Consider the following 13,195-nt stretch of genomic DNA (forward strand, 5'->3'; position numbering starts at 1 on the left):
GCATATCACAGCATTTTCTTCCTGTCGGTTAAGTTTCGCGTCTGAAGCACGTCATCTTCGTGGTATAGCAATCTTAATGACCAGTAGTGTAGCTGGTTTGTCCACCACTGGAACAAAATAAATCACTGATTCCACGTGTCAGGGATCCGACAGTTTGTTGGTACGTTTGTGGAGGTATGTGGCGTTAGATCTCTACGGACAGTTTATTTAATTTGCGTAAGTAACGGTGGTGGTGGTGGTGGTTAGTGTTTAACGTCCCGTCGACAACGAGGTCATTAGAGACGGAGCGCAAGCTCGGGTTAGGGAAGGATTGGGAAGGAAATCGGTCGTGCCCTTTCAAAGGAACCATCCCGGCATTTGCCTGAAACGATTTAGGGAAATCACGGAAAACCTAAATCAGGATGGCCGGAGATGGGATTGAACCGTCGTCCTCCCGAATGCGAGTCCAGTATGCTAACCACTGCGCCACATCGCTCGGTGCGTAAGTAACGGGTCGCTGATTTGCGTACATGGTGATGGCGCCCGAAAGTGATCCAGATGGATTCCGTAGGATTTACATCAGACCTATTTGGTCGCCGAGACATTAACGTGAGTTCACTATAATCCTCCTCGAACCCGTGTAGCACGGTTATGGCTCCGGGATACGGACAGTTGAACAGGTGAAAGATGACATCGCCGTCGGAGAAGACACCAGACATGAAGCGATGCAGGGGAAGCCGGGGATACAGCCCGTCGGCATTGACCAATGGCGTCAGAATTGGCCAGAGAGCATTTATTAGACAGATGAAAGAGCTGACAAGACTGTTCAGAAACGAAGGAATGCGAGACCCGAAAAATATAGTTCACATATATCAAGGCAAGTAGTATTTTCACGTTAAGGATATCACGTGTTTGTAGCGTATTATTTCTGTGGAAAATTAAGGAGGAAAATGGAGGCAATAAGACGACACGTATACAGTTTGTATCCGGTGCTTCACTATGGGATACGGTTTTTTTTCGCCTTCGATGCTAATAGTATCGACTGAAAGTTATAGTTTTGATCACAGCAGTGACAATAGTATCCCATTCTTTAGGTGAACTGTATAGCTATACACAACATTTGTATCCTGCTCTCCAGTTCACATTTATAGGTAAATCTCATCAATGTTACATATGTCGTTCTTTTAGAAGGACGGGATACAAATTTTGGTTGTGCCGGGTGTTTCGTCTTTAATATTGCCAGCACAGATTCGAAAAAATCGTACTGATAGTAGCCTAAGTAGGCTGTTTAGGTTTTTATGTTGGTAATGCCATGTAGCGCACAGTATGAAAATCACTGGCTGTGCTGTGTGGAGTCGATGGCTGGGTGGCATTGTTGGAATAGTCGCTATTGTAGTGTGGGGCAGTTGGCTGTTAATAGCGTGTAGCGTTGCGCAGTCTATGGCTGGGTGGCATTGTTGGAATAGTCGCTATTGTAGTGTTGGGCAGTTGGCTGTTAATAGCGCGTAGTGTTGCGCAGTCTATGGCTGGGTGGCATTGTTGGTATAGTCGCTATTGTAGTGTTTGGCAGTTGGCTGTTAAAAGCGCGTAGCGTTGCGCAGTCTATGGCTGGGTGGCATTGTTGGAATAGTCGCTATTGTAGTGTGGGGCAGTTGGCTGTTAATAGCGCGTAGTGTTGAGCAGTATATGGCTGGGTGGCATTGTTGGAATAGTCGCTATTGTAGTGTGGGGCAGTTGGCTGTTAATAGCGCGTAGCGTTGCGCAGTCTATGGCTCGATGGCATTGTTGGAATAGTCGCTATTGTAGTGTTGGGCAGTTGGCTGTTAACAGCGCGTAGCTTTGCGCAGTCTATAGCTTGGTGGCACTGTTGGAATAGTCGCTATTGTAGTGTTGGGCAGTTGGCTGTTAACAGCGTGTAGCATTGCGCATTCTATGGCTGGGTGGCATTGTTGGAATAGTCGCTATTGTAGTGTGGGGCAGTTGGCTGTTAATAGCGCATAGCGTTGCGCAGTCTATGGCTGGGTGGCATTGTTGGAATAGTCGCTATTGTTGTGTTGGGCAGTTGGCTGTTAACAGTGCGTAGTGTTGCGCAGTCTATGGCTGGGTGGCATTGTTGGAATAGTCACTATTGTAGTGTTGGGCAGTTGGCTGTTAATAGCGCGTAGTGTTGCGCAGTCTATGGCTTTGTGGCATTGTTGGAATAGTCGCTATTGTAGTGTTGGGCAGTTGGCTGTTAATAGCGCGTAGCGTTGCGCAGTCTATGGCTCGATGACATTGTTGGAATAGTCGCTATTGTAGTGTTGGGCAGTTGGCTGTTAATAGCGCGTAGTGTTGTGCAGTCTATGGCTGGGTGGCATTGTTGGAATAGTCGCTATTGTAGTGTTGGGCAGTTGGCTGTTAATAGCGCATAGCGTTGCGCAGTCTATGGCTGGGTGGCATTGTTGGAATAGTCGCTATTGTTGTGTTGGGCAGTTGGCTGTTAACAGCGCGTATTGTTGCGCAGTCTATGGCTGGGTGGCATTGTTGGAATAGTCGCTATTGTTGTGTTGGGCAGTTGGCTGTTAATAGCGCATAGCGTTGCGCAGTCTATGGCTGGGTGGCATTGTTGGAATAGTCGCTATTGTTGTGTTGGGCAGTTGGCTGTTAACAGCGCGTATTGTTGCGCAGTCTATGGCTGGGTGGCATTGTTGGAATAGTCGCTATTGTTGTGTTGGGCAGTTGGCTGTTAATAGCGCATAGCCTTGCGCAGTCTATGGCTGGGTGGCATTGTTGGAATAGTCGCTATTGTTGTGTTGGGCAGTTGGCTGTTAACAGCGCGTAGTGTTGCGCAGTCTATGGCTGGGTGGAATTGTTGGAATAGTCGCTATTGTTGTGTTGGGCAGTTGTCTGTTAATAGCGCGTAGCCTTGCGCAGTCTATGGCTGGGTGGCATTGTTGGAATAGTCACTATTGTAGTGTTGGGCAGTTGGCTGTTAATAGCGCGTAGTGTTGCGCAGTCTATGGCTGGGTGGCATTGTTGGAATAGTCGCTATTGTAGTGTTGGGCAGTTGGCTGTTAATAGCGCGTAGCGTTGCGCAGTCTATGGCTCGATGACATTGTTGGAATAGTCGCTATTGTAGTGTTGGGCAGTTGGCTGTTAACAGCGCGTAGCTTTGCGCAGTCTATGGCTGGGTGGCATTGTTGGAATAGTCACTATTGTAGTGTTGGGCAGTTGGCTGTTAATAGCGCATAGTGTTGCGCAGTCTATGGCTGGGTGGCATTGTTGGAATAGTCGCTATTGTAGTGTTGGGCAGTTGGCTGTTAATAGCGCGTAGCGTTGCGCAGTCTATGGCTGGGTGGCATTGTTGGAATAGTCGCTATTGTAGTGTGGGGCAGTTGGCTGTTAATAGCGCGTAGTGTTGCGCAGTCTATGGCTGGGTGGCATTGTTGGAATAGTCGCTATTGTTGTGTTGGGCAGTTGGCTGTTAACAGCGCGTAGCGTTGCACAGTTGAAGGTGAGCCGCCAGCAGTGGTGGATGTAGGAAGTGAAATGGCGGAGTTTTGAGAGCGGATGAACTGGACGTGTGTCCATCAGAGAGTATAAATTTGTAAGACTATATGTCATGAACTGATATACAGGGTGTTACAAAAAGGTACGGCCAAACTTTCAGGTAACAATCCTCACGCACAAAGAAAAAAAATATGTTATGTGGACATGTGTCCCGAAACACTTACTTTCCATGTTAGAGCTCATTTTATTACTTCTCTTCATATCCCATTAATCATGTAATGGAAACACACAGCAACGTACCAGTGTGCCTTCACACACTTTGTTACAGGAAATGTTCAAAATGTCCTCCGCTAGCGAGGATACATGCATCCACCCTCCGTCGCATGGAATCCCTGATGCGCTGATGCATCCATGGAGAATGGCATATTGTATCACAGCCGTCCACAATACGAGCACGAAGAGTCTCTGCATTTGGTACCGGGGTTGCGTAGACAAGATCTTTCAAATACCCCCATAAATGAAAGTCAAGAGGGTTGAGGTCAGGAGAGCGTGGAGGCCATGGAAATGGTCCGCCTCTACCAATCCATCGGTCACCGAGTCTGTTGTTGAGAAGCGTACGAACACTTCGACTGAAATGTGCAGGAGTTCCATCATGCATGAACCACATGTTGTGTCGTACTTGTAAAGGCACATGTTCCAGCAGCACAGGTAGAGTATCCCGTATGAAATCATGATAACGTGCTCCATTGAGCGTAGATGGAAGAAACTAAAATGAGCTCTAACATGGAAATTAAGCGTTTCCGGTCACATGTCCACATGACATATTTTCTTTATTTATGTGTCAGGAATGTTTCCCGAAAGTTTGGCCGTACCTTTTTGTAACACCCTGTATATATTTTGACTTTTGAACGCTATTAAGGTAAATACGTTGTTTGTTCTTTATCAAAATCTTTTTGCTAAGTTCGCCTATCAGTAGTTAGTGACTTCAGTAGTTAGAATCTTTTATTTAGCTGGCAGTATTGGCGCTCGCTGTATTGCAGTAGTTTGAATGACGAAGATTTTTGTGAGGTAAGTGATTCATGAAAGATATTGGTTATTGTTAGTCAGGGCCATTCTTTTGGAGGGATTATTGAAAGTCAGATTGCGTTGCGCTAAAAATATTGTGTGTCAGTTTAGTGTTGATCAGAATAAGTAAAGAGAGTAATGTCTGAGTACGTTCAGTTTTGCTCAGCTGTTTGAAAAGCAAATAATGTAAGAGGTTTATCAGCACAGTCATTCATAAAATTTTTCGAAGGGGATGTTTCAGTAGTGCTGGGAAACGAAAGAAGTACGACAGCTTCGTAATTTCTATTACGTACGGTACTGGAGTACACGAAAACATACGTAATGGACATTTAAACGAGCAATACGTTTGAGGAATATTGTGCAAGCCCTTATGGATAATGATCTGAACTCAGCATTGTGATTAACTACGAGTTGCTGATAACCCCTTCCCCCTAAATCCCTATATGAAATTACAATGGAGCCCTCTGCAACGTGATATTCAATTAAGCTGACCAAAACTTCCTTCCTTCCTTCGACTAGGTACTACTTTAAACATTACATCGTCACACTCTTTTCCTGAAACTACAACCCCAGAAACCTATAATCCCACCGGAGGTTCCCCCCTGTTGTACTTCCTTTTGCCAAAATGCGACTCGTCAATTTATACCATAACACCCGCCCCCCACGGCCCCCCATATTTCATGTATTCATCACAAACTTCCCTACAAAAAGGGTACCAATGCACAACTGTACGGTTACTCACACGACATTCATGGACACACAGCCACACAGTATATCTCAAACATCAACATTACGTGATTTTCAGAATGTCTCTCAAGGCGAGCTTAGATTTTTCAAACCACGTCCCTCGTGTAATGGACCACCACAACCGATCTTTGCTGCAGCGCCATATGAGTAAGTCGTGGCTACGGCGACGAGATACACTTGTGAGGCGCTTATGTTCGCCGCACTCACGACATCGAACATACTCGGCAACGAGACCACACATTTCTAAAAAACTAATCGTGGGCAACATGTCTACTCCCAAAGCCTCTCTCAAATCATCCAAGTTCATCGGAACAGATAAATCCATACCTACAAACGAAAATGATATGCTAAAAATTGTCCTAAAATAAGAAACTAATAGTCCAAATTACCTCAATATCATTACGAACGAAATTAAGTACCGAATGAAATGCAAACAACCAATTATTTAAATAAATGCACACAAAGAATATTTTGAGCAATATGTAGCGATCTCTTTTAAAATCAGATTCAATTATTTTAATGTACAATGATAGCGATTATCCGGAACACAGAACTGTTTCATTATCTATGGCGTAAAGTGAAGACATTATTATCTATGAGTAATGTATGACGTCATTGATCAAAGCCGACCGGTTGTATCCCCTGCTTCACTAGACCCACACAAACGGATTCCATTGGATTGACATCAGGCCTACTTCGTCGCCGAGATATTAACGTGAGTTCACTCAAACCAATGTAACAGTTATACAGCTGAAAGATGACATCACCTTCGGGGAAGACACCAGACATGAAGCGAAGCGAGCGGTTCGCAAGCCGTCACATCTACATCTACATGACTACTCTGCAATTCACATTTAAGTGCTTGGCAGAGGGTTCATCGAACCACAATCATACTATCTCTCTACTATTCCACTCCCGAACAGCGAGCGGGAAAAACGAACACCTAAACCTTTCTGTTCGAGCTCTGATTTCTCTTCTTTTATTTTGATGATCATTCCTACCTATGTAGGTTGGGCTCAACAAAATATTTTCGCATTCGGAAGAGAAAGTTGGTGACTGAAATTTCGTAAAAAGGTCTCGCCGCGACGAAAAACGTCTATGCTGTAATGACTTTCATATCAACTCGTGTATCATATCTGCCACACTCTCTCCCCTACAACGCGATAATACAAAACGAGCTGCCCTTTTTTGCACCCTTTCGATGTCCTCCGTCAATCCCACCTGCTAAGGATCCCACACCGCGCAGCAATATTCTAACAGAGGACGAACGAGTGTAGTGTAAGCTGTCTCTTTAGTGGACTTGTTGCATCTGCTAAGTGTCCTGCCAATGAAACGCAACCTTTGGCTCGCCTTCCCGACAATATTATCTATGTGGTCCTTCCAAGTGAAGTTGTTCGTAATTTTAACACCCAGGTACTTAGTTGAATTGACAGCCTTGAGAATTGTACTATTTATCGAGTAATCGAATTCCAACGGAGTTCTTTTGGAACTCATGTGGATCATCTCACACTTTTCGTTATTTAGCGTCAACTGCCACCTGACACATCATACAGCAATCTTTTCTAAATCGCTTTGCAGCTGATACTGGTCTTCGGATGACCTTACTAGACGGTAAATTACAGCATCATCTGCGAACAGTCTAAGAGAACTGCTCAGATTGTCACCCAGGTCATTTATATAGATCAGGAACAGTAGAGGTCCCAGGACGCTTCCCTGGGGAATACCTGATATCACTTCAGTTTTAGTCGATGATTTGCCGTCTATTACTACGAACTGCGACCTTCCTGACAGGAAATCACGAATCCAGTCGCACAACTGAGACGATACCCCATAGCTCCGCAACTTGATTAGAAGTCGCTTGTGAGGAACGGTGTCAAAAGCTTTCCGGAAATCTAGAAATACGGAATTAACTTGAGATCCCCTGTCGATAGCGGCCATTACTTCGTGCGAATGAAGAGCTAGCTGCGTTGCACAAGAGCGATGTTTTCTGAAGCCATGCTGATTACTTGTCAATAGATCGTTCCCTTCGAGGTGGTTCATAATGTTTGAATACAATATATGCTCCAAAACCCTACTGCAAACCGACGTCAATGATATAGGTCTGTAGTTAAATGGATTACTCCTACTACCCTTCTTGAACACTGGTGCGACCTGCGCAATTTTCCAATCTGTAGGTACAGATCTATCGGTGAGCGAGCGGTTGTATATGAGTGCTAAGTAGGTAGCTATAGTATCAGCGTAATCTGAAAGGAACCTAATCGGTATACAATCTGGACCTGAAGACTTGCCCGTATCAAGCGATTTGAGTTGCTTCGCAACCCCTAAGGTATCTACTTCTAAGAAACTCATGCTAGCAGATGTTCGTGTTTCAAATTCTGGAATATTCCATTCGTCTTCCCTGGTGAAGGAATTTCGGAAAACTGGGTTCAATAACTCCGCTTTAGCGGCACAGTCGTCGATAACAGTACCATCGGCACTGCGCAACGAAGGTATTGACTGCGTCTTGCCGCTCGTGTTCTTTACATACGACCAGAATTTCTTCGGATTTTCTACCAAATTTCGAGACAATGTTTCGTTGTGGAACGTATTAAAGGCATCTCGCATCGAAGTACGTGCCAAATTTCGCGCGTCTGTAAATTTTAGCCCATCACCGTGTCTTCAATTACACCACATGTCCCATGTGAGTGCCGAAAATGACTTTCATAGTATAATGCTGCTCCCACCAGTGCGCGTTCGTGGAGCACTGCACGTTTCGAGCAAGCAGCCCTTCACCTCGGTGACTGCTTTTGTGGAGGTGACATCGACGTAGTGTACCAAAAATGTGGTTTAGCCGAAGAGCCGATGGTCGAACCCCGATGTTCCAGTGCACTGCAATCGTAATTGAGGATAAACAGTTTTTGATGTTTCTGAGTAATAGTCATACAATAAATTTTATAGGAACACACCGCCATTTGACTGTATTGTTGTTTATTTAATTACGACCTAGGTTTAGGCCTTTTATGCAATTTTCAAGTGATTGAAAATGGCATAAAAGGCCGAAACCTAGTACGTAATTAAATAAACAACAATACAGTCAAATGGCGGTGTGTTCAATAAAATGTTGTAATTAACGTTGTCATTGGGACACATGTGAACACATAGGGGTGGTCTGCTGCGGAGCTCCATGTTAAACAGTTTACGATGAACGGTGTGCTTCGAAACACTTCTGCCTGCACCAGCATTCTGCTTTTTTGGCCGAGCTGCCACAGATCATAATATATCCTAATTTACAGAGCAGGAAGACTTCCGAACCCCGCTTTCTGTGAAGAGTCGTGGACGTCTAACCATTTAGCGCCTAGTGGTAGTTTCACTGTCCTACCTCTTTCCGTAGATGCTCACGACAGTAGCACGTGAACATTCGACCAGCTTCGCCGTTTTCGAGACACTCGTTCACAGGTTCAGCGTAATAATAATCCACCATTTGTCAAAGTCGCTTATCTCAGTGGATTTCCTCATATGCAGCCCATATCTTCCCGCTAGGGTGATTCCCCGTCTGTGTCTGCTCCGCTTACGTACACTAATGCACAAAATTAAGGATAATGCTGATAAATGGTGTAACAACGCTCTGGTAGGGGATTTGCGGTTTTAAATCAATGACCATGCGTTGGGTTTGGCCTGCGGTCGTCGCACGCTGGCGTTGGCAGCAGTCCACTTACGCAGAGGTGTATTGGTGCATGTCAGAGTACGGTGCAGCGAGTAAGTGTGCAGACGTTTTCAGACGCGCTAATGGTGGCTGTGTGCTGAAAATGGCTCAAAGAACACATATTGATGACGTTATGAGAGGTAGAATGCTAGGGTGACTGGAGGCTAGTCAAATACAGCAGGTCGTAGCAGGAGCACTCAGAGTGCCACAAAGTGTGATTTCAAGATTATGGCAACGATTCCAGCAAACAGGAAACGTGTCCAGGCGCTCCAGTATGGGACGTCCACAGTGTACAACACCACAAGAAGAGCGATATCTCACCATAAGTGCCCGCAGACGGCCACGGAGTACTGCAGGTAGCCTTGCTCGGTACCTTACCGCGGCCACTGGTCTCTCCAGACACAGTCTACAGACGACTGAACAGACATTGTTTGTTCACCTGGAAACCAGCAAGGCACATTACACTGACCCCTGGTCACAGGAGAGCCCGTAAAGCCTGGTGTCAAGAGCACAGGGTCATTGCTGGTCATTGGAACAGTGGTCCCAGGCTATGTTCACTTACGAGTCCAGGTGTAGTCTGAACAGTGATTCTCGCTGGGTTTTCATCTGGCGTGAACCAGGAACCAGATACCAAGCCCTTAATGTCCTTGAAAGGGACCTGTTGGAGGTCGTAGTGTGATGGTGCGCGGTGGGATTATGATTGGAGCACGTACACTCCTGGATGTCTTTGACAGAGGAACTGTAACAGGTCAGGTGTATCGGGACGGCATTTTGCACCAGTATGTCCGCCTTTTCAGGGGTGCAGTGGGTCCCACCTTCCTCCTGATGGATGATAACGCACGGCCCCACCGAGCTGCCATCGTGGAGGAATACTTTGAAATTGAAGATATCAGGCGAATGAAGTGGCTTGCCTGTTTTCAGACCTAAACCCCATCGAGCACGTCTGGGATGCTCTCGGTCGACGTATGGCTACACGTGTTCAAACCACTAGTTAACTTCAGGAACTCCGACAGGCACTGGTGCAATAATGGGAGGGTATACCCCAGCAGTTGCTCGATCACCTATCCAGAGTATGCCAACCCGTTGTACGGACTGTGTGCGTGTGAATGGTGATCATATCCCATATTGATGTCGGGGTACATACGCAGGAAACAGTAACGTTTTGTGGCACATGTGTTTCGGGACCGTTTTTTCAACTTGTCACCAATACCGTGGACTTATAGATCTGTGTCGTGCGTATTCCCTATGTAGCTATGCTATTAGCGCCAGCTTTGTGTAGTGGCAAATTCTGCAAATATCTTTAATTTATGAGCATGAGTGTACTTTTGTTACCGCGTCATTTGTCCGCAAATAGCGTCGAAGTGGGCACTGGCCATAATGTTTTGGCTTTTCAGTCTATAGCCATAAACAGATGACACTTCGTAAAAGGTACGAGGGCCCGCTGAAAAGTAATGCCTCCGAAATTTTTATGCGAAAACTCTTAAAACTTGTTTAATAAAACAAACGTTATTAACATTCCATGTCTTTATTCTTCACGTCTACATGCGAGGTCCATTTCATAAGTCATAGCAGCTTGATGTATCCTGAGATTATGCAACAATATGAGAATTTTGCGATGTGCATTGAACTGGTACAGCAGTGTGTCCCTGAGTGCCAACATAACGTGCGGGGTCACGATACGGTTGAAAATTATTGTGAACGAATACAAATGGAACAAAAGTCAATCAAAATCAACTACTGTGCTTCAAGATAGTCTTCCGGTGCATGCATACAGCGTTGCCAACGGTGGAGAACGCCACTGACATTGCTGTCAGTATGTGCCACCTGTCGCCGAAATGTCGTGAGGACATTCACCCTGCTTGCAAAGCGCCTCCCATTCAATGGTTTTCTCCTTGTGGAATGAGTGGGAAGTTGCATGGACTGAGTGAGGACTAGTGGTTAGAGTGGGTGGGGGAGGGTCCATCTTGTAGCACGTCTAACCTCACACTGAATGTTTCAGGCGCTGGTACTGAGCCATTCTCGCGTGTGATCGCAATTTGTCGGTTGATTTCCGTAATATGTCCCGATGGCTTCTGAATGTACTCGTATTTACTGCAATTACGGTAATGCCACACGTACGTACGATGTACCACAGTTGGCATGACTTATGGAATGTCTCTCGTATTTATTTCACAACACAGTCAGCCTGGCGACGAACACAACGAGAGACCAGTTTGTTGATAACGTCACTGTAGAATGTTTGACTCTGTCGACGGAGCCACAGCCTCACCTCACCGCTACATCATTATCAAACTGAAGCCCTCATAGATTTAAGTTTTGGAGACAGATGAAAAATCTGATGAGACCAAGTCGGGACTCTATGAAGGATATGAATATCGCATCTGTAATATTTGGAGAAGGCGTTGGATGGTAATTTCAGACATGTCGGAAAGAACAGATACCATATTCATAAAGTTAAGTCTAACCGGCCATTGACCTCCTCCCTCTGTGCTGGATGCACACGCATTGCCCGAACTCTTACGGGAATCGGTAAGACTGTCTGCCGCGAGTAATGAGTGTAATGGGCAGGGGTACTACGAATGTAGTGTGTGGACATTAAGATGGGAATGTGGGTCTCACTGGGCGCGTGCGAGGGATAAATCACTGCAGTCGCACTGTCCTCTGTGCCCTCGGTGGTTCAGATGGATAGAGCGTCTGCCATGTAAGCAGGAGAGCCCGGGTTCGAGTCCCGACCGGGGCACACATTTTCAATTTTCCTCGTTGATATATATCAACACCTGTCGACCGCTTAGCGTCTTGATTTAATTAACATTTCATTCTATATACACTCCTGGAAAGGGAAAAAAGAACATATTGACACCGGTGTGTCAGACCCACCATACTTGCTCCGCACACTGCGAGAGGGCTGTACAAGCAATGATCACACGCACGGCACAGCGGACACACCAGGAACCGCGGTGTTGGCCGTCGAATGGCGCTAGCTGCGCACCATTTGTGCACCGCCGCCGTCAGTGTCAGCCAGTTTGCCGTGGCATACGGAGCTCCATCGCAGTCTTTAACACCGGTAGCATGCCGCGACAGCGTGGACGTGAACCGTATGTGCAGTTGACGGACTTTGAGCGAGGGCGTATAGTGGGCATGCGGGAGGCCGGGTGGACGTACCGCCGAATTGCTCAACACGTGGGGCGTGAGGTCTCCACAGTACATCGATGTTGTCGCCTGTGGTCGGCGGAAGGTGCACGTGCCCGTCGACCTGGGACCGGACCGCAGCGACGCACGGATGCACGCCAAGACCGTAGGATCCTACGCAGTGCCGTGGGGGACCGCACCGCCACTTCCCAGCAAATTAGGGACACTGTTGCTCCTGGGGTATCGGCGAGGACCATTCGCAACCGTCTCCATGAAGCTGGGCTACGGTCCCGCACACCGTTAGGCCGTCTTCCGCTCACGCCCCAACATCGTGCAGCCCGCCTCCAGTGGTGTCGCGACAGGCTTGAATGGAGGGACGAATGGAGACGTGTCGTCTTCAGCGATGAGAGTCGCTTCTGCCTTGGTGCCAATGATGGTCGTATGCGTGTTTGACGCCGTGCAGGTGAGCGCCACAATCAGGACTGCATACGACCGAGGCACACAGGGCCAACACCCGGCATCATGGTGTGGGGAGCGATCTCCTACACTGGCCGTACACCTCTGGTGATCGTCGAGGGGACACTGAATAGTGCACGGTACATCCAAACCGTCATCGAACCCATCGTTCTACCATTCCTAGACCGGCAAGGGAACTTGCTGTTCCAACAGGACAATGCACGTCCGCATGTATCCCGTGCCACCCAACGTGCTCTAGAAGGTGTAAGTCAACTACCCTGGCCAGCAAGATCTCCGGATCTGTCCCCCATTGAGCATGTTTGGGACTGGATGAAGCGTCGTCTCACGCGGTCTGCACGTCCAGCACGAACGCTGGTCCAACTGAGGCGCCAGGTGGAAATGGCATGGCAAGCCGTTCCACAGGACTACATCCAGCATCTCTACGATCGTCTCCATGGGAGAATAGCAGCCTGCATTGCTGTGAAAGGTGGATATACACTGTACTAGTGCCGACATTGTGCATGCTGTGTTGCCTGTGTCTATGTGCCTGTGGTTCTGTCAGTGTGATCATGTGATGTATCTGACCCCAGGAATGTGTCAATAAAGTTTCCCCTTCCTGGGACAATGAATTCACGGTGTTCTTATTTC

The 13,195-nt window shown here is 46.9% G+C and overlaps 1 non-coding gene across 1 annotated transcript; it reads left to right on the plus strand.

The window, feature by feature from the left end:
• The first annotated feature begins 11,627 nt into the window (after window positions 1-11,627).
• Trnat-ugu (transfer RNA threonine (anticodon UGU)) lies at window positions 11,628-11,702 on the plus strand. Its single transcript has one exon. It is a non-coding gene; the product is annotated as a tRNA-Thr (tRNA).
• The last annotated feature ends 1,493 nt before the right edge of the window (window positions 11,703-13,195 follow it).

The sequence above is a fragment of the Schistocerca gregaria genome, chromosome 1, assembly GCF_023897955.1.
Source record: "Schistocerca gregaria isolate iqSchGreg1 chromosome 1, iqSchGreg1.2, whole genome shotgun sequence".
NCBI lineage: Eukaryota > Metazoa > Arthropoda > Insecta > Orthoptera > Acrididae > Schistocerca > Schistocerca gregaria.